Source organism: Chiloscyllium plagiosum, unplaced genomic scaffold, assembly GCF_037043375.1.
Source record: "Chiloscyllium plagiosum isolate Xiang-an unplaced genomic scaffold, Cpla_swu_hap1 HiC_scaffold_43, whole genome shotgun sequence".
NCBI lineage: Eukaryota > Metazoa > Chordata > Chondrichthyes > Orectolobiformes > Hemiscylliidae > Chiloscyllium > Chiloscyllium plagiosum.
This window is the reverse complement of record NW_028270181.1, coordinates 30,699,631-30,722,767: the sequence shown is the minus strand read 5'-3', so window position 1 is coordinate 30,722,767 and position 23,137 is coordinate 30,699,631. Positions and strand designations below refer to the sequence as shown.

Sequence of the window (23,137 nt, the reverse complement as noted above, 5' to 3'; positions counted from 1 at the left end):
TCTTCAGGATCTTACACACTTCAATCAATTCACCCCTCACTCTGCTAAACTCCAGTAGAAACAAGCCAGGTCTATTGAACCTATCCTGAAAAAGACACCTGTCATTCCAGGGATCAATCTAGTAAACCTCCGAACCACCTCCAATACATTGACAATCTTCTTTAGATAAGTAAACCATAACTGCACACAGTATTCAAGATACATTCTCACCGATGCTCTGTATAACTGAAACATAAACTCCTACCTTTATGCTCAATTCCTCTCATAAAAAAGGATAGCATCACATTAGCCTCCTTAATGACATTCTATTCATGCTGTATACTGATGCTTTGTGACTGTAGGAATCACCTAGATCTCTCTATATCTTTGATTTCTGCACTTTTTCCCAAGTTTAAATTATAGTTTGCTTTTTATTCTCTCTGGCAAAGTGAACAATTTTTCACATTTTCCTACTTTATTGTTTGTCTGCCAGATGTTTTCCTACTCACTCAATTATTGGTCGACTTCCTTGTTATGTCACCTTCACTACCTAGCTTTCTTCGTGTTACCTGTAAATTTAACTCAGATGCTCAGTAGCAGCAATGTGTACTATCTGCAAGATGCACTTCAGAAATTCACCAAAGATCCTTAGACATCGATGACCACTTCCATCTAGAAGGACAAAGACAGCAGATACATGGGAACACCGTCACCTGCAAGTTCCTCTCCAAGCCATTCACTGATTTGGAAATATATCGCTGTTCCTTGACCGTTGCTGGATCAAAGTCCTGGAACACCTTTTTTTAAGGGCATTATGGGTCAAGCTACAGCACATGAACTGCAGCAGTTCAAGAAGGCAGCTCACCCCCACTTTCACAACCCATGAATGAATAAAAATAATCACCTTTTACATGGCATCTTCTGGAAAGCCAAGTATAAGACATTAACAGGCTCTATTTTATCCATAGCACATGTATTCCTTCTAAGAATTCCAATAAATTGGTTAAACACAAAACCATGTTATCTCTGGTTGATTACTTTTCATTTTTCTAAGAGCCCTGTTATAACCTCCCTCATTTTCTGCCTCCCTCCCTTATTGAATTGAATGGTTATATTTGTTACTTTCCAGTCTGAACCTTTACAGAATCGAACAAACTTTGGGAAAAAAAGGCCAATACATGTATTATGTCATTAGCCATTTTTTTGACAGCCCACAATGAAGTCCATCAGCGGACAAAAACTTACCAACCCACAGCTCCATCGTTTGCTCATTTCCACTTTTGCAGAGATTGTAATTTCAAAACCTTTTCCTCTCTTCTTGTTTACAGTAATTTTCTGAGGTGTTTTTCTACCCTCCCCATCTATGTAATCTCCTACAACCTTTTGTACCTCTTTATCCATGCCAAACAACCCTCCCAAACTCTGGAACCACCTCCAACTACAACCCTCCCTATCTTTTCATCTTCCTTCAACCTCCCTATTTCTCTAACCTCCTCCAGTCCCTTCGTCCCTCCATCTTTGTGGCCTCCTTCCAGCCTCCATAACCCAATGTGTGCTAAAAACAGAATAAAAATCTGAATTGTTGCTATTCTGTCACATAATATGAAGATTTTCATCGATGGGATGCAAGTATAACATGGAGTCTCCAATTATAGTTAACAGGGGAGTAAGGGTATTTCCATTGACTCTGAAAGATGTTTCTTCCTGCCCCACAACTGATTCAATGAAATCTATAGGTGAAAGTGAGGACTGCAGATGCTGGAGATCAGAGTCAAGATTAGAGTGGTGCTGGAAAAGCAGGTCAGGCAGCATCCGAGGAGCAGGAAAATCGACATTTCGGGCAGGAGCCCTTCGTCTGGAATCGATTTTCCTCGATTTTCCTGCTCCTCCGTTGCTGCCTGACCTGCCGTGCTTTTCTAGCACCACTCTAATCTTAAATGAAATCCATGACTGAATCTTGATTTGATTTGAATTTTATATTTTTGGTTAAGTATGAGTTGGGTCAAGCTTGGTGGAGTGATTCTTATCGCGAGCCCATGAGGTTTCTCGCAGTGATTCACCAAACTTGCCGCATTAATTAGAGTTTCAGCCAATCACACCCGACTTCCTTAGCACATGCCATTCCAGGAGCAACTTGTCACTCGCATCTCTGGCACTGGTGCCATATTTAAACATGGACAAGCACTGCTGGACAAACGTGATGGAGAAAGGAATAGAAGGATGCATTGAAGGGGTTATAAAAACGGAAGATTCAGAAAGACTGACATGGATCAGGCATGTTTCTGTGTTGCTAATTCTCCGTAAGGAAATCGGTACACTGCCTCATTCCGAATGTCAGACTTGAGCTGTGACAAAGTCAAACAGTGCATGACTGTTCAGTTGCTCATTCCATTCACTGAGATGTGAGTTAATTCTTTCCTGTGCGTGCATAATAGATGACAAAACAGCAAAGTATGGAAGTCATGATACTATTATCCCTCATGCCTATTACAGTCACGATTAGGCTTTGCCAAGACCTCTTCTTCACAAAGAGACCAAACTGATCCTCACTTTGAGCTGGAAGCACGAATTGGGTGGTGGAGGGGGTGGTGAGTGCAGATGGTGAGTGTACAAATGACCAGAAAGTACTTTCTTTATTCTGTCACACAATTGCTGGTTGGCAGCTTTGTTGAATAATTCAGAGTGCTGTCAGGTAGGCCTCGCCTGTTGCCGTGGCAATGTGGTTCCAGAACTGTTTTTCTAACTGCTCAGGAATAAAAACGAGAATGATCCAGAGAAACAACAAAGCCTGGGGAGGACGACACAACAGTCATGAGAGCTGAAATGCCTTTAATAAGCTTGTGGACTGTGGTCACAGCTGTCATGAGAAATAGAGGGACGCTGTACAGGTAAAGGCTTGCTTATTTTTCTTCCCCAAGGAAGGATTTTTCCCTGATGTTTCAGGAGCAGATTGTGTGGAGTTCTTTCCTCAAAGGTTCCACCAAAGTTTTCACTTGGCCATACCTGGTATGGTGGGACTTGTTGCTTGGACAGCTGGCCCTATGCATTTGGTGTTCTCTGAGGATAGTCAGAGGGGCCTCGAAATCTGAGCAATTCTTAAAGGGTCATTTGAGGAGTGCACAGATTGGAATAAATTGCCCAACTCTGGACTTTTCCAACCTCAAACTCAGACCAAAGGCACCTTTGAAGGCTAATTATGCCCAAAAGCAAAATCTTTATATCTTTCAGGATATTGTTTGCTAAAATCCCAAGATGTTACCTAAAGGAGATTATGATTTCTGCTCAGATTGCTGAAGAGTATGTCAAAATTCAGTTGAGGGCTTTAGGCCTGAGGTTGTTACCTTGTTTCAATGAGTTGACTGTTAATGGGGGGTCTAGATTAGAGTGGTGCTGGAAAAGCACAGCAGGTCAGGCAGCATCCGAGGGGCAGGAAAATCGACGTTTCGGGCAAAAGCCCTTCATGGGGGTATTCTGTTGTGTATTTGTGGAATTCCCTGCCCTAATAAAGCAGTTGAGGCTACCTCATTGAATACTTTTAAGGCAATGATAGGTGGAGTTTTCAACAGTGAAGGAATTAAGGGTTACAGTGAGCAGGCAGATAAATGGAGCTGAGTCCACAAAAAGATAAGCCATGATTTTTTGAATGGTGGAGCAGGCTCGAAGGGCCAGATGGCCTACTCCTGTTGTAATTTCTTATGTTCTTATGTATTTTTGACTGATAGGCCCAGGAGTAACACAAAACGTGTGGTGCCGAAAAAGCACAGCCGATCAGGCAGCATCCGAGGAGCAGGAGAATCGACATTTTGAGTATAAGCCCTTCATCAGGAATGTGGTGGCTCCCAATGGGGCTGAGAGATAAATAGGAGGAGGGTGGTGCTGGGGGGAAGATAGCTGGGAAGGTAATAGGTAGATGGAGGTGGGGGGGGGGGGGGGGTGATGGTGATAGGTCGGAGCGGAGGGTGGAGCGGATATATGGGAAGGAAGGTGGACAGGTAAATAGGTCAATGCGGGTTATTCTGACTCTCCAGCATCTGCAGTCCTCACTTGCTCCCCGAAGTAACACAAGGCATGCTATCTCTATAGTAGCATTGCTGTGAGGTTAGGGCAAAGGTAAATACATCAAATTTTGAGATTATTACACAGGATTCTCAGTTTTTCAAAATCATACCTCATATTTGGAACAAGTTATTGAGAGCTAACATATTCTGTGGGTTCATTATTAGGCACAGTACCATTAAATTTTTCCAGATCTCGCCTAATTGTAGCATATCATCTAAGTGAAAATTATGAAATGCTTAAGGTTGTCTCAGTTTAATTCGAGGTTCTGTTGTATCTTCCTAAAAAACCCAACTCCATGTTGGTGCCTTTACTCTCCTGTTGTCTCCCCTCGGTTTTTTCTTGCACTGTTGCCTGACCATCTCTTTGGTCTTGTGAGGCGCTCTCTCTTCACTTCAAATACTTCGTAAAAATGAGATTGTAAATGTTGTCATTCTCAGAAGTAGATGGAAACACACCCTTGGCATGTACCTTCCACCTCAACCAGCCTGTGTTGCTATTTACCCTTCAAATGGATTATTAGTTGTTGTTCAGGTGAAATGAACATGGAGATAGAACTATAGGTGTTGTTTAATATGAAAAGATCAAAGTCCATCTACTTCCTTCCAAAATGTAACAGTAATGGAGCAATTGATTTGTCTCTTTGTCCATGAATGTACAATTGAGCCAAACTTGATGAAATCCCCCTGGAACAGAAAGCTTCAGAACGATGTGTCCACAGGGGCCCTGTCTCTCCCAATTGTGTCTTCCTGAGATTACTTAATGTCTCAATTTACTCTTGCTATTTCCTGGTGAAACTGTGTGCATTTTGGTTCAGCTGGGAGGTACTGTCAGTGAGGGAGGACACACTGACTTCACAGAAAAGAAAGTCTTGCATTTATATATCGCCTTTTCATGACCACCAGATTGCATCCAATTTTGAGGTGTTCTTGCTGTTGGAATGTGGGAAACATGGCAACTTATTTTGTGCACAGCAAGGTCCCACAAGCTGCCAGCTGAAAACAATCAGTGAATCGGGGTTTAGGGAACTTGGTTGGGGGATAAATATCGACTAGGACACATGAGATAACTCTCCGAATATTCTTTAAAGAGAAAGTCACCATAATGCACTCTCTTGACTTGTAGCAAATTTAATGTGAGAGTTACCACACTTGGGTTACCTCTGCTGGTTAGGGAATTGAACTGCTGTTAGAATCACTCTGTATTCTGATGCCAGAATCATAGAATCCCAACAATGCAGAAAGTAGCCATTTGGCCCGTCAAGTCTGCACCAACCCTGTGAAGGGCATCCCATTCCCATAACCTCACAGAGGGTTTTTAACCATGGCTAACACATCTAGCCTGCACATCCCTGGATACTATGGGTAATTTAGCGTGCCCAATCCACCTAACCTGCATATCTTTGAACTGTGGGAGGAAAATAGAGCACCCGGCGGAAACCCACAGGGACATGCACCGGGAGAACATTGGCTCCCATCCTGGTTAGCACTGCTGCCTCACAGTATCAGGGACTTGGGTTCAATTCCACCCTCGGGTGACTGTGTGGAGTTTGCACATTCTCCCCTGTGTGGGTTTCCTCGGGGTGCTTTGGTTTCTTCCCACAGTCCAAGAGTGTGCAGGTTAGGTTAGATTAGCCATGGGAAATGTGCAGTTACCAGGGTAGGGTAGGTGCGGTGGGCTACCTTTCAGAGGGTCAAGTATGGACCTGATCACCAAATGGCTAACTTCCATACTTTGGAGATTCTGTTAACGTGCAAACTCCACACAGACAGTTACCCAAGGCTGGAATCAAACCCAGGTCTCCGTGCTGTGAGGGAGCAGTGCTAATCACTGAGCTTGCATCACTGATGCAAAACTTGCACCCACACCTCCCCCCTTACTTCCCTCCAAGGCCCCAAGGGATACTTCCATATCCACCACAAATCCGCTGCACCCGATGTCCCTCCTCCCTACCTTTTATCCTAACCTGCTGGACACACTTTCCTCATTCCTGAAGAAGGGCTTATGCCCGAAACGTGGATTCTCCTGTTCCTTGGATGCTGCCTGACCTGCTGCGCTTTTCCAGCAACACATTTTCAGTGCTAATCACTGAGCTAACCAACCCCATCTGATACATCCACTAAAACAAACGGACTTGGCCTTGGATCAATCCCATCCAAACCATGGTACCTCTGAAAATGCAGGACCCGCTCAGTACTGCATGGAAATATTTACTTTCATTTTTGAGCTTGGATTCTGGAAATGAGTTTGAAATCGGAACTTTGTGACTGAGGGATGTGAGTGCTGCTCCCTAAAGGACTCTAGTAATAATATAGAGGCAAAAGAAAAGGTGGAGGAGAGAGATTAGGGGCTAGAACCTCCCAGCTTTAACATAGAAACATAGAAGATAGGAGCAGGAGGAGGCCATTCGGCCCTTCGGGCCTACTCCACCATTCATCACGATCATGGCTAGTCGTCCAACCCAATAGCCTAATCCTAGTTTCCATTCACCCCAAGTGCTATATCTAGCCACCTCTTGAATACACTCAATGTTTTGGCATCCACTACTTCCTGTTGTAATGAATCCCCACTCTTTAGGTGAAGTAATGTCTCCTCATCTCCATCCTTCATGGTCCATCCTCAGACTGTGACCCCTGGTTCTGGACCCTTTATTGGGAACATCCTACCTGATCTACCTTGTCTAATCCTGTTAGAACTTTATAACAACAGAAACTGATTTTTCTCTCCACACTCCATTCTTGCCAGTCAAAACCAGCCAGATTGAAGGGCAGCCCAGCTGTTGAGAGAGCATGTTTGTAACTCCAGGTCACAGCCTGGGGCGCAGTGTCAGAAAATGAGGAGAGACAAGGAGGGATCTGTCAGGCCTCAGGAGGGTTTTGTAGGCTCTAGTCCTGAGCTGGTCGGTTTGACACACTGCAACACTTCTTGGGTCACAGGAAAGGTGCTTACCTGAGGGAACCTACCCTTACATCTTCTTTCAGCTCCTTAAGCCTTGGAAACTGCTTAGTAAAGATAGAATGGAAACACGAATTTAAGAACTAATCCACATTCTGCTTATTAGTTTCCCCATTCTATTCACTGGGTTGTCTTTTGTAATGCTAGACAATTTTGAGATCAGTTGGGCTGTTTGCATTTCAATCTTTAACATGCCCTTCCCCCACCAAAGCTGTCCACACTGTCTCCCCCACCTCCCGCACATCACTGGTGTGAGATTAGAACTTGTGGTGAATGAGCAGCTGAAGAAAGCTTTGCTCTTTGCACAGTTTGGTTTTTCTGAGGAAGTGGAACAGTGATCAATGTAAAATGCCAATGGTGCCAATATATCTGAGAATAAGGCAACAGATAGAGGAGATGGTGATTGACAAAGCAGAAACAAATCAAGGGAGTACAGAGATAGAGAGGGAGGAGAAAAGAGAAAGAGAGGAAGGAGAGAGAGAGAGAAAGAAAGAAAGAGGAGGAAGGAATTAGAGAAAGGTTGCGAGAAAGAAGAAGGAGGAAAGAGAGAATGGACAAAGGAGAGAGAGGGGAAGAAGGGATAGGGAAGGGAGAGAGAGAAGAGAGAGGGAGAAGCATGGAGAGTGGAGAGATGATGAAGGGGAACTGGTGGAAGAAGGAGGACTGTAGATCAAACAGGGAGAGATGAGAAAAGAGAGATAATGGAGGGGGCTGAAGTGATTAACTATTGGCTAAAATAAATTTGTTAAAGATGTGAAATGTTCTTGATTTCCATCACATTGTGATAACGATATCTACGTTATGTATAGATGCATGTTATGGCAGGAACCGGTCAATCAATGAAATAGAGAGAACTGGAAATGGGCAGTGATATCACAATCAAAGACATTAAGTGAGGGATCAGAGGCTGGAGGTGGGCTGAAAGTTCAACTTCTAACTTGCTGATTGTGCACTAAATCCAATCTGCTTTTCCTCCAGGGTTTGTTGACAAGCTGTGAATAATGTAAAAAGGAATTTCCAGTCTTCTGAACACAATTTGATTTAAACAGGTATTTGACTTAAATATGTTCCAGACTTTTTGAAAAACCCTTCAGTAATTTGTAGATACTGTATCAGTTATGGTGTTTTCTATTATCTCCATGCAAATTGATGAAAAGTTATTTTGATGAATGTGATTAACAATGAGCAAGGCAGAGTTTTGGCTTTGTCACACATTCAGGATCGTAAAACAGTGCATGTTATCACTTGCTGTTTGTCAATCTGTTAACGTTGATTCAAGTCAACACAAAACATCAGAAGAGCTTGTCACTTCTAAAAGCTGATTTATCCATCAATAATCCGTCAATTTTGTTACCTCACTGATCCATAATATTGTGCTGTTCCTTAGTCACTGACTAACAGCAATATGCAGTTCCATGGTCACTAATCTATAACAATATACAGCCTCACAGTCACTAATACATAACATTATACAATTCCACGGTGACTAATCTACAACAATATACAGTTCCACAGTCACTAATCTATAATATTATACAGTCCCACAGTCACTAATTCATAACATTATACAGTTCCACGGTCACTAATCTATAATAATATACAGTCCCACAGTCACTAAGCCATAACATTATACAGTTCCACAGTCGCCAATCCATAACAATATACAGTTCCACAGTCACTAATCTATAACAATATACAGTCCAACAGTCACTAAATCATAATATTTTGCAGTTCCACAGTCACTAATCTATAACAATATACAGTTCTACAGTCATTAATCCACAACATGACACAGTTCCACAGTCACTAATCGATAACATTATACAGTTCCACAGTCACAAATCTATAATATTATACAGTTCCACAGTCACTAATCCACAACATTATACAGTTCCACAGTCACTAATCTATAACAATATACAGTTCTACAGTCATTAATCCACAACATGACACAGTTCCACAGTCACTAATCGATAACATTATACAGTTCCACAGTCACGAATCTATAATATTATACAGTTCCACAGTCACTAATCCACAGCATTATACAGTTCCACAGTCACTAATCTATAACAATATACAGTTCCACAGTCACTAATCAATAACATTATACAGTTCCACAGTCACGAATCTATAATATTATACAGTTCCACAGTCACTAATCCACAACATTATACAGTTCCACAGTCACTAATCCACAACATTATACAGTTCCACAGTCACTAATCTATAACAATATACAGTTCTACAGTCACTAATCCACAACACTATACGATTCCACAGTAACTAATCTATAACAATATACAGTTCCACAATCACTAATCCACACCATTACACAGTTCCACAGTCACTAATCTATAACATTATACAGTTCCACAGTCACTAATCTACTACAATATACAGTTCTACAGTCGCTAATCCATAACATTATACAGCTCTACAGTCACAGATCTATAACAATATACAGTTCCACAGTCACGAATTCATGACATTATACAGTTCCACATTCGCTAATCTATAACAAAGTAGAGTTCCACAGTCACTAATCCATAACATTATACAGTTCCACAGTTGCTAATTAACAATATTATACAGTTCCACAGTCACTAATCTATAACAATATACAGTTCCACAGTCAATAATCTATAACAATATACAGTTCCACAGTCACTAATCTATAACATTATACAGTTCCACAGTGGCTAATTTACAATATTATACAGTTCCACAGTCACTAATCAATAACAATATACAGTTCCACAGTCAATAATCTAGAACAATATACAGATCTACAGTCACTAATCCACAACATTATACAGTTCCACATGCACTAAACTATAAGAACATACAGTTCCACAGCCACTAATCCACAACATTATACAGTTCCATAGTCACTAATCCATAACATTATACAGTTCCACAGTTGCTAATTTACAATGTTATACAGTATCACAGTCACTAATCAATAACAATATGTAGTTCCACAGTCAATAATCTATAACAATATACAGTTCTACACTCACTAATCCATAACATTATACAGTTCCACAGTCACTAATCCACAACATTATACAGTTCCACATGCACTAAACTATAACAATATACAGTTCCATAGTCATTAATCCATTAACAATATGCAGTTCCACAGTCACTTATCCATAACATTATACAGTTCAGCAGTCGCATATCCATAACATTATACAGTTCCACAGTCGCTAATCTACAACAATATACAGTTCAACAATCACTAATCCATAACATTATACAGTTCCACAGTCGCTAATCTACAACAATATACAGTTCCACAATCGCTAATCCACAACATTATACAGTTCCACAGTCACTAATCTATAAAATAGACAGTTCCACAGTCACTACTTCATAATATTATACTGTCCCACAGTCACTAACCTATTAAAAAAATACAGTTCCACAGTTGCTAATCCACAACATTATACAGTTCCACAGTCGCTAATCCATAATATTATATAGTCCCACAGTCACTAACTATAACAATATACAGTTCCACAGTCACTAATCCATTAACAATATACAGTTCAACAGTCGCAAATCCATAACATTATACAGTTCCACAGTCGCTAATTCATAATATTATATAGTCCCACAGTCACTAACTATAACAATATACAGTTCCACAGTCACTAATCCATTAACAATATACAGTTCCACAGTCACTGATCCATAACAATATACAGTTCAACAGTCGCAAATCCATAACATTATACAGTTCCACAGTCACTAATCTACTACTATATACAGTTCCACAGTCACTAATCTATAACAAAGTACAGTTCAACAATCACTAGTCCACAACATTATACAATTCCACAGTCACTAATCCACAGCATTATACAGTTCCACAGTCACTAACCTATCACAAAATACAGTTCCACAGTCGCAAAACCCCAACATTATTCAGTTCCACAGTTGCTAATCTATAACAAAATACAGTTCCACAGTCACTAATCCACATTACACAGTTCCACAGTCACTAATCTACAACAATATACTGTTCCACAGTTGCTAATCCATAGCATTACACAGTTCCACAGTCACTAATCCACATTACACAGTTCCACAGTCACTAATCCACAACATTATACAGTTCCACAGTCACTAATCTATTCCAAAATGCAGTTCCACAGTCACTAATCCACAACATTATACAGTTCCACAGTCACTAATCCACAACATTATACAGTTCCACAGTCGCTAATCTACAACAATATACTGTTCTACAGTCGCTAATTCATAACATTACACAGTTCCACAGTTACTTATCCATAACATTATACAGTTCCCCAGTCACTGATCCATAACAATATACATTTCAACAGTCGCAAAACCATAACATTATTCAGTTCCACAGTCACTAATCTACAACATTATACATTTCCACAGTCACTAATCCACAACATTATACAGTTCCACAGTCGCTAATCTATTCCAAAATGCAGTTCCACAGTCACTAATCCACAACATTATACAGTTCCACAGTCACTAATCCACAACATTATACAGTTCCACAGTCGCTAATCTACAACAATATACTGTTCCACAGTCGCTAATCCATAACATTATACAGTTCCACAGTCACTAATCCACATTACACAGTTCCACAGTCACTAATCCACAACATTGTGCAGTTCCACAGTTGCTAATCTATCACAAAATACAGTACCACAGTCACTACTCCACAACATTATACAGGTCCACAGTCGCTAATCTATAACAATATACAGTCCGACTGTCACTAATCTATAACAAAATACAGTTCCACAGTCACTAATTCAAAACAATTTGCAGTTCCACAGTCACTAATCTATACCAATATACAGTTCCACAGTCACTAATCTACTACAATATACAGTTCTACAGTTGCTAATCCATAACATTATACAGTTCCACAGTCACTAATCCACAACATTATACAGATCGACCTGCACTAAACTATAACAATATACAGTTCCACAGTCACGAATCCATGACATTATATAGTTCCACAGTCGCTAATCTATAACAAAATAGAGTTCCACTGTCACTAATCCATAACATTATGCAGTTTCACAGTTGCTAATTTACAATATTATACAGTTCCACAGTCACTAATCTATAACAATGTACAGTTCCACAGTCAATAATCTATAACAACATGCAGTTCTACAGTCACTAATCTATAACAATATACAGTTCCACAGCCACTAATCCACAACATTATACAGTTCCACAGTTGCTAATTTATAATATTATACAGTTCCACAGTCACTAATCTATAACAATATACAGTTCCACAGTCAATAATCTATAACAATATACAGTTCCACAGTCACTAATCCATAAAATTATACAGTTCCACAGTCACTAATCCATAACAAAATACTATAATAGTATACAGTTCCACAGTCACTAATTCATAATATTATGCAGTCTCACAGTCACTAATCTATAACAATATAGATTCACAGTCACTAATCCACAACATTATACAGTTCCACAGCCGCTAATGTATATCAATATTCAGTTCCAAGTCACAAATCTATAACAAAATATAGTTCAACAATCACTAGTCCATAACATTATACAGTTCCATAGTCACTAATCATCAAAATTACACAGTTCCACAGTCACTAATCCACAACATTATACAGTTCCACGGTCACTAATCTATAACAATATACTGTTTCACAGTCACTAATCCATAACATTATACAGTTCCACAGTCACTAATCTTCAAAATACAGTTCCACAGTCCCTAAACCACAACATTATACAGTTCCACAGTCACAAATCTCTAACAAAATACAGTTCAACAATCACTAGTCCACAACATTATACAGTTCCACAGTCACTAATCTGTAACAATATACAGTTCCACAGTCTCTAATCCACAACATTATACAGTTCCACAGACACTAATCTGTAAGCAAATACAGTTCAACAGTCGGTAATACACAACATTATACAGATCCACAGTCGGTAATCTATATCGATATATAGTTCCACAGTCACGAATTTTTAACATTGTACATTTTCACAGTTATTAATATGCAATATTATACAGTTCCAGAGTCACTAATGTATAATATTTTACTCTTCCACAGTCGTTCCACTAATCTATAACAATATACAGTTCAACATTCACTAATCCACAACATTATACAGTTTCACAGTCACTAATTTATAATATTATACAGTTCCACAGTTACTAATCTGTTATATTACATTGTTCCATAGTCACTAATCTGTAATATTGTACTGTTCCACTGTCACAAATCCATAACAATGTACAGTTTCACAGTCAGTAATCCATAACATTATACAGTTCCATAGTCACTAATCTTTAACAACATACAGTTTCACAGTTATTAATCTATGATATTATATAATTCCACAGTCACTAACCTATAATATTGTACAGTTCAATAGTCACTAATCTATAGTATTGTACATTTCCGCTGTCACTGACTTATCGTACGATACAGCTTCATGGGCTTTGACTCAGAATCCAATGAGCAAACAAGATGTTGCTCTGTAATTTTCAGGACAATGTGGTGCATTTTTCCCACAAATGTCCAAGTGTTACCTGATCACTTTGTAAATGGAAAGCTGTTTGTATCTTTTCAATTTACCTAGTTACTTTGCTTAAAGATGGTTATTGTGGTTAGATCAAAAAGAGGGACCATCTGAAAAGCAGCTTAATAACTATCGGTGAGCTTGTTGTGTTTGGTGACTGGCACTGGGAACGGGAATGAAAATCAGCCACTCAGTGTGGGAGAATCAATCTGTCGTGACCCGATTACACAGTAGCAGCATTGTCCCAGTGTGAAAGTGTTTGGATTTCTGAGTCATTGTGTTACATTTCATTTGCATCTTTGCACTGGACTCCTCACTTCGTAGCTGAGACATAGACGTATAAAATTGAAATCTTGCCCCTCTGCTCTGCGTTCTTTGCCGTGTACACAATTGTTCTCTCTGAGTCAGCAATGCTGTGGATTGTACTGATGGTTCAGCTATATATCTGGATAAGAGCTCCTGTTTGCCAGCCTCGTGACTCTATTGGCACAGATTTGCAGGCCCATGTGATTGTGCAGATGTTATTTGCTGATCTCATAGGTTGATCGGGAATGCAGGATTGAGCTCGAATTTGTATCTTGTTAGTCGTTCATGTTCTCGGTTTTCCAAGCTGACTCAGATGCTTAATTCATTTTGTCTTTGAAGAATCACTAGAATATTTAAAAACTGTGATCTGAGCGCACCAAGCATGGAGTCGGGCTCTGATAATTTTTAGAAACATGGAAACACAACCAAAAGCTTTTATTTATGAAGCATCTTTCATAAATTCGGGATGTTCCAAAATACGAAAGAATTAATTAAGTCCTTTTGAAATGTTGTCACTGTAAATGAGTCAATCTTGTGAAAATAGGTCTAAGGATAACAAAGGATTTTTAACATTTAATGGTTAAAACAAGAGAAGTATAATTGTCGTGATACCTGAGTTAAATCATGAGTGGAAGATAGACAAGGGCTGAAGTGGGATGGGTTGAGGGCTTTGACAACCAAGACTACACACATGTTGAAAACCTATTCTTTTACAGTAGCCTTTCGAGGAAGCAATGGGCAAATGATTTAACCTGGAAAGGAAATAGGTTGCAAAATTGTTCAAATATCTACCCGGAACACTGACAAAAGCAAAGCAGGATGAAGGTATAAATACACTTGGGAATTTGCCAGACAGGTAGCTGAGGATATCGAATGTAGCAAAATTGCAACAAAACAAATTCCAGGAAGGAATTATTCCTGAAAAATGAAAGATTGTCAATTTTTTTTTTGTTCGTCAGTTCCTAATTAATGCATTCTTTATGGCAACACCCCTACCAATCATGGTCCACTCACCAATTAATCAGCTTTCTCCCTCTCATGCATTACATTGGTATTCTTGCAAAATGTTCTGATGAGGATAAGATGAAAAGTTTTACAAAATCTGTATTTTTTTCAGGAGTACTCAAGTTCAGTCCTACCAAACAGCTTTTTTTTATTATTAAATTAGAAAGAAAATAATTTGCCTGGGAAATAAAGAGGACTTAGGAATCTGAATTCATAAGTTGAAGTTTTATTCAATTTTTGATGCAGTGAGTGAAGCAAATCAGATCTCGGCATGGAATTAAAGGTAAATATTTGAGTTGACATATTGAGGTAATCCTGTTGCTTTGTAAACGATGGCATGGTCACGTTTCGAAAAATGTGTAGTCTACAACACCAGAGCATGAAAACGGTATTGAAGAAGTTGAAAGAAAAGAGAAATGTGGAGGATCATGAGGAATATATAAAACTCTCACTGATGAGGCTGAGGGGTGACCTTATAGAGGTTTACAAAATTATGAATGGCATGGATAGGATAAATAGGCAAAGTCTTTTCCCTGGGGTTGGGGAGCCTAGAACTAGAGGGCATAAGTTTAGCGTGAGAGGGGAAAGATATAAAAGAGACCTAAGGGGCAATTTTTCACGGAGAGGGTGGTACTTGTATGGAATAAGCTGCCAGAGGATGTGGTGGAGGCTGGTACAATTGCAACATTTAAGAGACATTTGGATGGGTATATGAATAGGAAGGGTTTGGAGGGATATGGGCCAGGTGCTGGCAAGGTGGGACTAGATTGGGTTGGGATATCTGGTCGGCATGGATGGGTTGGACCGAAGATGCTGTACATCTCTATGACTCTATGACTCTATAAGCAGTGGTTGCGAGATGATATGTGTGATGTTATCGTAGAATCCCTACAATGTGGAAGCAGATCATTCAGCCCATTGAGTCCAAACCAACCATCTGAGGGGCATCCCACCTAGACCCAATTAAGCTTCATTTAAGTTTTAATCAAGTAGGTGGTTTGAGGAATGAACCAGAGAATGGCTGGTGCTTATTTTGTTGAGTTCAAAGAGGTGTACATGATCATTCTGTCAGCAAAAAACAGATCCAGTGTATACAGAGTCTCCTCTTGCCAATCAGTTAGTATTGTCTTCTCATATAGCATAAAATATTGTTCCTCTTTACTGTACATTGGTATTTCTTAAGAGTCATCCTTCAGCAAAATGTGTCTTCTTTTCAGAAATATTAATGAATTGTCTGTTGTGATTAGCAGGATTGCAAAGAGTGAACTGGATGAGCTTTGATCTTTCCCTGTCCATTATTTCATAGTAATGGGGCAGTGATAGTCTGCATGCCAATAACTCATAAACATAGACTGACTGGTTATTGAGTGTTATAAGGTTCTTTGAGGGATGAATCTGGAGCAGGACATTAGGAAATTCTTTTATCCTCTTAAAATAGTGGCCTGGAATCTCTTACATCCATCTGAGCAGGCAGTAGAGGTATCAGGTTAACATGTTATTTGAAAGGCAGTCCCTCTAACACTGCTCAGGACTGCACTGGGCTGGTAACTCAGGTGCTGTGCAGTAGGCCGTGAGGAGCTATAAAGCAGAACAAAAACGGAAAGTTCTGCAAATACTGAGGAAGTCAGGCAGCTTCAATGGATGGAGAAACAGGATTACATCTCTCTCCACAGATGGTGCCAGGCCTGCTGAGTATTTCCAACACTTCCTGTTTTACTTCACATTTCCAGCAACAATCCCATAAAGTGGCAGTGCAGTCGCTCCGAGATTCCATGCCAATCAATATGTCAATGCATTGACTTCCAGTTTTGGAGGTCAATGCCAATGTGTGGACCATAACTGAAAAATAACTTGACAGAGATTATCATTTCCAGCATGTGTCGCATTTTGTTTTCATCTTTGAAAAAAAGGCAATTTCTTGTCCCACTTATGTCCCATGCTATCCAATCCTTCCCTCTGCAATATTGCAGATTGTCACCTCATTCCATTTATACTGATCTGTTTGATACTTTCTAGTTTAACAAACACAGGTATCTGACCGTGCAGTCTCAATGCTCATTTTCATGTGTACCTTAGACCTTTGGGTTCATAGCCACAGTTTGTCAGCTTCCTTCATATGAATGTATGAACAAGTGATGGCCACTCATCACTTCATGACTAATCTGATTTGATTAAGTTTATTCATTTTCACGTGTATTTTTTACAAATATAAAGCCAGATAAATAGAACAATAAAGTTTACGTTATAGTCTTATCTTAAGCGTGGTCTTTGGCACAGCTCCTGCTTCAAGCTCAGCCATGGGCTTGGATCCAGGCTCCTCCACCCCATTGCCTTGAGTCTCTGTGGCTACACCGACTACATTGCCGTAACTGTGCTTCACAACACCGCAACCACTAGAACAAAGAATAGCCACTCTCTGGCAATATCTCATCTTGACCACACCGCCATCACTGGCACAAAGAATCACCGCCCTCCAGCACCATCTCACCTTCACTACACTACCACCACCAGTGGAACAAAGAATGACCACGCTCCGGCACCATCTCACCTTCACCACACGGCCACCACTGGAACAAAGAGTCACAACTCTCTGGCATTTCACCATCATCAATGCTGCTGCCAGAATGGTTCACGCTGAGCCAACCTCGACGATGATGTCACTGACAGTGCCCCAGGGTCCTGCACCGGGACTAAATTCACCCCAGTTGCCAACTCCACCATCAGGCACCCGGGCCTAGCTGCAGATGTGGAGCCTGGGCTTAGCCTGGACCAGGGATTAAGCCTGGGGCCTACTCTTCACTCGATAGGAGACTTTGAGCTGCGGTGGAGCCGTCAATCTGATTTTAACCACGACTCTACATTCCTGTATACCCCTGATAAACTTTGGTGTCTCATCCCCTTGGTAACCAAGAGTCTATCTAGCTCTGCCTTCAAATTATACAAAAATTCTATTTTTTGAGGAAAGGAATTCTGAAGACTCAGAGTGCTCTGTGAGAAAAGCTAAGTTCATAGTTGATCATCACAATTGCTTTTATGTGGTCCAGTGAATATTCAGCGTAATGTTGTGAGACCTTGATACTTGCTGACAGCTATCTCTTGCTGGTGGTGTGTGGAGCAAATCACACCTGAATGCTTCATGGTCTTGAACACTCCTTTGCAAGGGTGTTTTCTCAGAGGGAAATCTCCCAACTAATCCCCCGAATCCAGTCAGTCATTGTTTCATCTGATCTATGAAGTCTCTTGGATCAGTTTGTGAACTTGGCTCAGTTTGCCCTTTGAGCTTCTTGAATCAGCTCTATGAGCCCATTGATCTGCCCTGTGAAGCTCTTCCAGGCTCTTATTCACTCACACAATTCCCAACAGTTTTAATCTGCTCAGTGTTCCCAAAATTGAAACTTGAAATGAAGATGTAATATTGGCTATGAAAGGAGAATTAATTTGTCACTTTGTCCTCACTAAACTCTCACTGAGGAGCTGCCAACATTTGGTGGACTTTGACAAATAAGGGAGGAGTCCACAGCAACTTGTCCCTGCAAGTTTAAAAAGTGAAAAGCAACAGCTAGAACAATGAGGGGTTATTTGGAAAATAGAGGAGGGGACGGCAGAGAAGATCAAGGATTTGGGAGGCGAGTATCGGGAGGAAGATGGATTGGGATAAGGAGAGGGAGGATGGAAACCTTCTGCAGTCTTACTTTTTTGTGTTTTGAAAGTTTTGACTTGGTACATTTGAAAAGGGCTTTCCTGTGTCTCAAGGGAGGTCTTGTATTATCGAACAATCTTATGCAGCTGACTCTCTGGATTTGACATGGCTCTCTCTGACCTGCAGCAGGCTAGGCACTTCATGAGCTAGGCTGTTACTGCTTGTCACTTGTTGCTGTCAGCTCAAAGTAACAGAATGTTGAACTTCAGCCTTCCTTGAAATAATTGTATCTGACACAAGTTGTTTTATAATTAGTGTTTTTCTCTTAGTGCTTGTCAAGGTGATGGATTTAATTTCACAGCGGGTGACGCACACTTGCTGTCTCCACTACCCAATACTAGAATTGAGCACTTCTTGAGAGGTCACCAATTAAGTAACATATCTGTGCTCTGATGCACTGTTATGTCTTAATTTCAGAATAAATTTCTTGTTTGGAGCCATGCAATGATCCCATCTCTCTACACAAACAGTAGTCATTCTGAGTGAGAGTGCTGACTGAGACGATGATATGGGCATCTTGGTTTTATGAACTTATCCCTACAAGGGCAGAGTATAGACTGACCCAAGTTCACTGCATGTAGAAGATTATTAAATGCAACAGCTGATGAAGGAGATTTTTTACATCTTCAGCCTGCAGATTAGGACATTTCCTGAAATGATGTTGCATGCAATGTGATTAATTTGTTGCTGGCAATGGTTCATCTCTTTTTTGTTCTTTTCATCTGTCATCACTGTCCAGGTTGGTTGAGGGTCACCTGCCCTTCTAGTCAGGGCACCTCTGGCACCCTGAATGTAATGCCACCAGGACAATCACCACCAGCATGGAGGGAGCTATGAGGATAACTCAGAACGAGACAGGTTAATGTGAAACTGCTCCCTGACAATGTGACCCTCACTGTCAATGAGCCATTAGTGAGAAGCCTTGAAGATTAGGGGTAGAGTCTTCCTCAGCCCCTGAATAATGTGGGATATGCTGGCATTTTGGGAGAATCATGTGAGATGTTGAGCGAGATCCTTCTCAGCGTTGAAATTGCAATTTGCATTATCTAGACATTCCAGATGCCAAGACAAAATTCACACTCCTGTGAGGCCACACTATATCTGCTTTCCTATGCTCCCACTTGCTGGATTGACACAAGATGCTGAGAATTCCCGACATAGAAGTCAGAGCAGGTATCTACTTGATACTTGCTCCTGCGGACCTTCATCTTGGACATCGGACACCAACATTTCAGGGCACGCTCCTTGGGAAGTGATAGCAAGCAATCCCTACCCTGTCCATGGCTTGAGGCTTGGCAATAAACCATGCCAGGTGTCAGATCTCTCAGTGAGAGACCATTTCGGTGATAGTGATCACAACTCCCTGACCTTTACTATACTCATGGAGAAGGATAGGAGCAGATGGTATGGCAAATTATTTAATTGGGGGAGGGGGAATTACAATGTTATTTGGCAGGAACTGAGACGCCTAAACTGGGAACAGATATTCTCAGGGAAAAGCCCGATAGAAATGTGGAGGTTGTTTAGGAAGCACCTGCTGATAGTGCTGGGCATGTTTGTCCCACTAAGGCAAGGAAAGGATGGGAGGTTGAAAAAATCTTGAGTGACAAGTGATGTGGAACATCAAGTCAAGAGGAAGAAGGAAGATTACTGAAGGTTGAGGAGGCAAGGGTCAGACTGGGCTTTAGAGGGTTACAAGGTAACCAGGAAGGAACTGAAGAGTGAGTTTAGGAGAGCTGGAAAGGGGCATGAAAAAGCTTTAGCGCGTAGGATTAAGGAAAATCCTAAGGCATTCTACACTTATGTGAGGATCAAAAGGATGGCCAGAGTGAGGGTAGGACCGATCAGGGATAGTGAAGGGAACTTATGTCTGAAGTAGGGCAGGTTCTTAATAAATACTTTGCTTCAGTATTCAGTACTGAGAGGGAACATGAAACAGACTGATATGCTAGAACATGATGTTAGGAAGGAGGATGTGCTGTAAAGTTTGAAAAACATAAAGATAGATAATTCCCCTGGGCCAGATGGGATATACCCCAGGTGATGACAGGAAGTGGGGGAAGAGATTACTGAGCCTTTGGCTATGATCTTTGCATCCTCACAGTCCACTGAAGTAGTGCAAGATGATGGGAGGGTCACAAAATTTATTCCCTTGTTCAAGAAAGAGAATAGGGATAATCCTGAGAATTACAGACCAATCCGTCGTACGTCTGTGGTGAGCAAAGTATTGGAGAGGATTCTGAGAGACAGGATTTAAAATTATTTGGAAAAACATAGCTTGATTAGAGATAGTCAGCATGGCTTTGAGAGGGGCAGGTCATGGCTCCCAAGCCTTGTTGAATACTTTGAGGACATGACAAAAACATATTAATGAAGGTGGATGTGGTGTATATGGATTTTAGCAAGGCGTTTGTTAAGCTTCTCCATTGTAAGCTTATTCAGAAAGTTAGGAGGCATGGGATGCAGGGAGGTTTGGCTGTCTGGATACAGAATTGACTGTAGAAGATAGAGGGTTGTGGTAGATGGAAAGTATTCAACCTGGAACTCAGTGACCTGTGGTGTTCCGCAGGGATCTGTTCTGGGACCTCTGCTCTTTGTGATTTTTATAAATGATTTGGATGAGGAAGTGGAAGGGTGGGTTTGTAAGTTTGCCGATGACATAAAGGTTGGTGGAGTGGTGGATGGTGTGGAGGGCTGTTGTAGGTTACAATGGGACAATGACAGGATGCAGAACTGGGCTGAGAAGTGGCAGATGAAGTTCAACCTGGAAAAGTGTGAAGTCATTCACTTTGGAAAGTCAAATTAGAATGCAGAATACAAGGTTAAAGGCAGGATTTTTGGCAGTGTGGAGGAACAGAAGGATCTTGGGGTCCATGTCCATAGATCCCTCAGAGTTGCCACCCCAGTTGATAGGGTTGTTAAGAAGGCTTATGGTGCGTTGACTTTCAATAGCAGGGGGATTGAGTTTAAGAGCCACCAGGTTGTGCTGCAGCTCTATAGAGTCCAAGTTAGACCACACTTATGTTCAGTTCTGGTTGCTTCATTATCCGAAAGATGAAGATGCTTTAGAAAGGGTACAGAGGAGATTTACCAGGATGCTGCCTGGACTGGAAGGCATGTCTTATGAGAAAAGGCTGAGGGAGCTAGAGCTTTTCTCATTGGAGCGAAGAAGGATGAGAGGTGACTTGATAGAGGTGTACAAGATGAGAGGCATAGATAGAGTGGATAGCCAGAGACTTTTACTCAGGGCAGTAATGGCTATCACGAGAGCCTATAATTTTAAGATGATTGGAGGAAGATTTAGGGGAGATTTCAGAGGCAGGTTCTTTACACAAAGTGTGGTGGGTGTGTGGAATGCACTGCCAGCAGTGGGAGTAGAGTCAGATACATTGGGGATATTTAAGCGACTCTTGGATAGACACATGGAAGATAATACAATGAAGGGTATGTAGTCTGATCTTAGAGCGGGATAAAAATTGAGCACAACATTGAGGGCTGAAGGGCCTGCATTGTACTGTACTGTTCTATGCACACATTAGGAAAGAATTGGCTCTTTTCTCATGAAAAAAAGATGAGGGATGACCTAATGGAGATCTTTAAATCTTGAAAGATTTTGATAAAGTGGAGACTGAGTGAATGTTCTCCCTTGTGAAGGAGAGCATCACTGGAGAACATCAGTGTACAACAGTCACCAAGAAATCCAATTTCGTGGAAAATTCTTCACCCAGAGAGTGGTGAGAATCTGAATAATATTTCACACATTTAAATGGAAACCAGATAAGTGTATGAGGGAGAAATGTATAGAGGATTACGATGGTAGGTTTAAGGTACAGAAAGATGGGAAAAGGCTTGGGTTGTACATAAATAGTTGGGCAAATGGTTGGGCTAAATAGTCTGTTTCATTTAGTAACCCATGTACCTAACCCATGTGATCAGACTGACCAGGGTTTGACCCCGTTGGCGTAAGATATAAGACTAGTCTGATCCCACAATCCATCTGGGCTCCCACTGGCTTCATTGATGAGCTGTGGGAATACCCTCCAAAGTGATTCACTCACACTCAGATATCCATTAATTTTTAAATTTTTAAACTCTGCTGAGTGAGAAACCAACTGAGAAAATGTGTGGCCCCTTATACTGAGATTATGACCTCTGATCTTCAACTCTCTCACAAGAGGAAGCAACTTTTCCACAACTACTCTGACAAACTCCCTTAGAAACCCTTATGTATCAGTAAAGTCACCTGTAATTTTTCTAAGTTCCAGTGAGTACAGGTTACCTAACTACAGGCCAACTCACTCAATGTCTTCTCATAAGAAAATCTATCCATACCCAAGATTAGCCGAGGGAATCTTCTCTGAACTATCTCCAATGCCAATGTATCCTCCATAAGATAAAGGGACCAGCAATATTCACAATATTCTGAATCTAATAATGCCTTGTATAGATATAGCAAGCCCTCCCTGTTTCTATACTCCAATCCTTTGAAATAAAGGCCAATATTCACTGCCTGCTAAACTTGCATTCCAGATGTTTGTAATT

At 40.8% G+C, this 23,137-nt stretch overlaps 1 protein-coding gene across 4 annotated transcripts in view; it reads left to right on the top strand.

Annotated features, from left to right (window-relative positions):
- The window catches only part of LOC122541752 (sorbin and SH3 domain-containing protein 1-like), a 406,532-nt gene that overhangs the window by 83,786 nt on the left and 299,609 nt on the right, over nucleotides 1–23,137 (top strand). For all 4 annotated transcript variants that reach the window (XM_087982591.1, XM_087982587.1, XM_087982603.1 and 1 more), the window contains exon 2: nucleotides 7,969–8,039. The gene's annotated coding sequence lies outside the window, so the exon portion shown is untranslated. The remainder of the gene's footprint in view (nucleotides 1–7,968; nucleotides 8,040–23,137) is intronic.